We start from the raw sequence: 6,000 nt of genomic DNA, 5'->3' as shown, positions 1-6,000 counted from the left end.
CAAAATAAGGAAAACAAAAGAATCTACACCATAAAAATTATTGTTATGACTAAATGAGGTAGTAGTTGTAAAGTGCTTTTAAAAGATGGCACAAAGTGTTTTTTTTTTCTTTCTTTCTTTGACCTACTTTGAATATCTTGGGGTTCTTTTGTACCTCCTTTACCTGGGGACTTAGATGCTAATCTTTTGCTCCACCTTTAATAGTTAGAGGGATGACCCTACCTTCAGATAAAAAGAAAAGGATATTATGATATAGTATTCTTTGCCAGCTCTCTGACATTAGCAAGTGATTTCACTTGGGAATCCTCATTTATGACATGAATGATAATCCCAAATATTTTAAAATATTTATCTTTGTACATGTGAGTATTTTGCCTACATGTATGTATGTGCATTATGGGTGTGTCTGGTGGCTACAGAGGCCCAGAAGGGGGTGTCAGAATTCCTGGAACTAGAGTAAACTGTCATGAACCTGGGTTTCTGGATTTTTTATTTGTTTGTTTGTTTGTTTGTTTGTTTGTTTTTTCGAGACATGGTTTCTCTGTAGCTTTGGAGATTGTCCTGGAACTCGCTCTGTAGACCAGGCAGGTCTCGAACCCACAGAGATCCGATTGCCTCTGACTCCCAAGTGCTGGTATTAAAGGCGTGGTCCACCAACGCCCAACTTGAACATGGGTTTCTTTTTTTTTTTAATTTTATTTTATTAGTTCAAATTAGGAACAAGCTTGCCTCAGATGTCAATCCCTTCTCCCTCTCCCTCCCCTCCCCCCCAACATCCCACCTGCCCCTAGCCATCCACCCTCCACTCCCCAGGCAGGGTAAGACTCTCAAAAGGGGCTCCCCAAAGTCTACCATATCATCCTGGGCCAGGCCTAGGCCCTTCCCCATGTGTCCAGGTCAAGAGAGCATCCCTTCACAAGGGATGGGCTCTCAAAATCCCTTCTTTTTTTTTTTAAGACCTTACATATTTAATACAGTGTGTTACCCCTGTACAAATGGAAAAAAATTAAGTTCAACATTTCTAGACCAATCTGGCTGTTAATTTTTGTACAATGCCAACTCAACACAGTAAACTGGGATATTTTTTTTCCAAAGTTGACAGCACAACTAAAGTTTCCAAAAATTCAAATTATATAATATATATATATATATATGTATGTATATATATATTTATATAAAAATACCAATAATGGCAGTATGTTATACATCAATAGCAGCAACAGCTTTTCCAGGTTCTGCAGTCCTTTGAACAGAATTACAGAGACATCCAGCACTCTCCATTTAAAGAAAAAAAGTAAAAAACAAAATCCCAGAAAAACAGCACAGTTCTGTTACTCTTGTGGTATCTGGCACCATTTTTTTTAATTAGCTTCTCAATAATCATCTGGAAGGAAACCATTCTGAGCAACATCATTAAAAACAGCTCTGATAAAGCACGGTCACTACTATGTATCATAAAGCAGGTCCACATATGAGTGAGTACATATCATGTTTGTCTTTTTGTGATTGGGTTACCTTGCTCAGAATTGTTTCTTCGAGTTCCATCCATTTTCCTGCAAATTTCAAGATTCCATTGTTTTTTTCTGCTGAGTAGTACTCCATTGTACTACTAAATGTACCACATTTTCTCTATCCATTCTTCGGTTGAGGGGCATCTAGGCTGCTTCCAGTTTCTGGCTATTACAAATAATGCTGCTATGAACATGGTTGAACAGATGTCCTTGTTATATGAATGTGATGAATGTGCTTCTTTTGGGTATATACCTAGGAGTGGAATTGCTGGATCTTGTGGTAGACTGATTCCCATTTTCTTGAGGAGTCACCATACTGATTTCCAAAGTGGCTGTACAAGTTGGCACTCCCACCAGCAGTGGAGGAGTGTTCCTTTCTCTGCATCCTCTCCAGCATAAACTGTCATTGGTATTTTTGATTTTAGCCATTCTGACAGTTGAACATGGGTTTCTAAGAACTGAACTCAGGTACTAGGAACTGAGCCCAGGTCTGCTACAAGAACAGCAAGTGCACATGATCACTGAACCATCTTTCCAATCCCAACAATATCAATTATTTGAAGTTGAGTAAAATACATTGCATTAGCTACTTTTCTGTTGCCATGACAAAGCACTGTGACCAAGGTAACCTATGGAAGAAAGAGTTGAAATGGGCTTACAGTTTCAGAGGGAGACTGAAATGATCCAGTGATTGACAACCATACTGATCTAGCTAATTAAAAGTTTTAAGTCCTTTCTTTTTTTGATGGCCAGATGAAGAACAGGCTTATGCTTCTGAAAAGTATTGCTGCACCCAAGCCCACGAGCACAAAGTTTTTAAAGAGACCATAATCTACATCAAAGTTAGATTTGGGTCAAAGTAACCTTGAAATGTTTATTCCTGGCAGAGTACAGTAATTATTTCAGACATATCATGGCATGCCAATTATTTTTTTACTTGTAGCTTTTCTGTTTATTTTATATTACTTTAATTATTTTGCTTAACTCATTTGGATCAGGGTCAAGGCCATGAAAATCTCAAAGGTGTCGACAAGACAAACATGACCATGGTGGTGATGTTGGGGTAGGGACAGTGAGAACCGTCTAAGCCAATGTCAAATGGAGTCAGAACTAGATGAGGTTACCATAGTCATTTCAGACAATTCACAGTGATGATGCCAAGGATAGCTTGGAAGCAGGAAATAGGTATGGTGTCAGGAACAGCAAACTGGAACTCACATCTTGAACCACAAGCACAAAGCAGAGAGAGAAAACTAGGAGTTGGAGTGACATAATTCCTCCAACAAGGCCACAACTCCTAAGCCTCCTCAAAGAGCACCAACTAGGGACTAAGTGTTCAAATCTCCAAGACTATGGGGAACATTTCTCATTAGACTGCCACAGTATCTTTATCACTATCTACCCATCTGTTTGCTTGCTTTGGAGCAGAGTCTCTCACTGAACCCAGAGCTGACTCCCAGAGTCCAGCAAGACTAGACTGTCAATGAGGCCCAAAGATCCTCTTGTGTCTACTTCCCCAAATCAACTGGATGAATGCTTTACAGACCTTTTCCAATACATAAAATGCAGATGTATGTACAAGCATATACATGCATTTTTTTATTTGAACATGCAAGTATTTCTTTTTCTTTCAGGGTAACAGGCATAGGGCACTGATACGTGGGTGCTGGGAATCCAACATCAGAGACCATGCTTTCCCTGCAAGTAGTTTAACAACTAAACCGCCCCAGATTTTAAATCAACTTTCACGCACTTTTCTCTGCCTACTGTGGCACTGTGATCTGGCTGCACAAATGGCCCACAGAAAAGACAGGGTTTGTACTTCTGTTGTCCTGAGTTTTCTCTAAATAATAATAATAATAATGATAACAAAAATAATAATGAACAAGGACCATTGGATGACTTTCATTTTAATCTGAATCTCTCATAAAAAGACACTCACTGGGAAGATCAAGAAAAGGAGGGTCATGATAATGTGAATTAATTTTAATGCTGCATCCACACTTTTAAAATTTTTATCTCCCAATTAATACATATTTCAATCACTCAAGGATAATTCTAAATTATCCATATATCCATATTTTCTAACACAAAAGGAATAAAAGCAAAAATTGTAGGTGATTTCCACATTTAAATTAATAAGATAATTCATACAAAAGGAGAGGCAAATTACGCATTCCTTTTTATGTGTTTTCATGTGAAGTACTGTGACTCACTATCTCATAAAACACAGCCTTGATTAACTTCCCCCAGGATCCCAGGTAAGGGACATTCCCAAGGTGCCTAAAGCAGGCAGGTTTTTAAGTCTCTATGCTACTGTTGGTATGGGTTGCCTTTTAGTGTGATGTTTTGCTCTTTACTCTTTTGACTTTTTATTCTTTTTTGAGGGGCCCTCCACCCAGCTCCCAAATAAATCACACATAGTGGCTTATTCTTAGTTATGAATGCCAGGACTTAGTTTGGCTTGTTTCTAGCCCTTCTATCTTTTCCCTCTGGACTTTTATCTTTCTTACTTCTGCATATCTTACTTTCCTTCTTACTCCATGACTGGCTGGGTGGCTGGGTGGCTGGGTGGCTGGCCCCTGATGTCCTCTTCTCCTTGTTCTCTCACTGCTCCTCTCCTTTCTCTTTCTATCCTTGCTCCTGCCTTCAGCTCTTTATTAGACCATGAGGTATTTTAGACAGGCAAAGTAACACAGCTTCACAGAGTTAAGCAAATGCAGCATAAACAAAAGTCACACACCTGAAATTAATATTCCCAACAGTTTCCTATGGGGCTGTCTTATGTCTATAAAAGTATTCCCTTCGACTTCATAGCTCTTCAGTCCCATTGGGGGCACAGGGTTACTTTTCCCTTTATGAAGATCACCCCTTATTCATCATATAGGAAACATGGCAGTTCAGCACCATAGCTTGCCTCCCAAGTCATTCATCTTAAACTTCTGTGGGATGATTTTTCTCTAAATTATGACTTCTGATTCTAGTAAGCACTCCTTCTATTTATTTGTATGTAATTACCCTTTAACTTCTTTCTTGATCCTTATATCCATATTTACATTGTATATTTTCTAGCTTCTAGAAGAAACAGAGCCCAGCCTCATATACATGACAGTAGAGACTGCCCAGAAAAAAGCGTAGAATCCCAGATGTCTTGTGACTTATGCTCTGAATTGGTAAAATGTCACTTTTTGCAGCATATGGTCAACTAAAGCAAATCACAAGGCCAGATCAATCTATTTTTAAATGTAGAAACAAGGTATCTCTTAATGAGAAGGGTTGCAGAGCTATAGTGTGCATAGAAACAGGAAGAAAGAATAATGACTAGTTTTTAAAAATCTACCAATATAAGGATTGTGATTTTCTACAAAGAAATGAGAAAAGTATGAAAATTAAGGATGTGTCAAGGAAGTGATTATGGTTGCCATGAATATCCAAAAAGAAGTGAGAACTTAATAGCATTGAAAGATGATTTTTAAAGGTAAGACTTAACTAATCAGTATTACAGATACCACTGGCTGCAAGGAATTTTTGAGTACCTGAAAATATGGAAAAATGAAACAGTCTTGAGATAAATTGCTTTTGATATTATGGAGGAAGTGGAAATGGGAATGTTGATGTTTAGATTGCTTATCTGGGTAATTTCCAATGGGTAACTAAGGTAGTGTGGACAGCAGTGTCATCTTAGAGGAAGACTTAAAGGAACTGAGAAGCAAAGACACTGGAATCATTAAAAATTAAGATATATGGAATGGTAGGATGGTTAGTCTTAAATGTCAAGTTGACACAATTTAGAATCACCCAAAAAGACTTCCTTAATTAAGGATTTGTCTAAATCTTGGTCTGTGGGTATGTCTGTGTTAAATTATCTTCAGTGTAAGTTAGTGTAGAAAGAGCCATTGTGGGAAGCACCATTCCCTAGGGAGGAGATCTTATATAAGACAGGAAAAGGCTAGATGATAGCTAGAAGCAAGTGGCAAATGGGCAGCGTGGGTGCTCTTGAACATGGATGTGAAGTGGTTAGTCTGTGCCTTGACTTACACTGGATGATGAATCATAGCCTGGAATTATAGGCCAAATTTACTTTACTGTCTAGGTCATTTTTGGTTGGTTTTTTTTTTTTTTTTTTTTTTTTGTCACATCGACAGAACAGAAACTAGAACAGATGGAAAAATTATAAGAAGCTAAAATCTTCAATGAATGGGAAATGTGAAAACTGGAGGAAAACTGAGGTAAATTGATGTATATGCAACACACACACACACAAACACACACACACACACACACACACACACACACACACACACACACACACACACCAAAAGGAAAAGAAGTATTTGCATGTTCAAATTTTTAAAATATGAATATATAAGCTTGAACACATATCTACATGTTATGTCTTGGAAAAGGTCTATAAAACATTCACTCAATTGTCAGTAACAGTGACTACTGAAAACAAGAATGACAAATATGTAAAATAATGAGAGGATTT

Source organism: Cricetulus griseus, chromosome 2 (assembly GCF_003668045.3).
Source record: "Cricetulus griseus strain 17A/GY chromosome 2, alternate assembly CriGri-PICRH-1.0, whole genome shotgun sequence".
Taxonomy (NCBI): domain Eukaryota; kingdom Metazoa; phylum Chordata; class Mammalia; order Rodentia; family Cricetidae; genus Cricetulus; species Cricetulus griseus.
Note: the sequence above shows the minus strand (reverse complement) of the source record.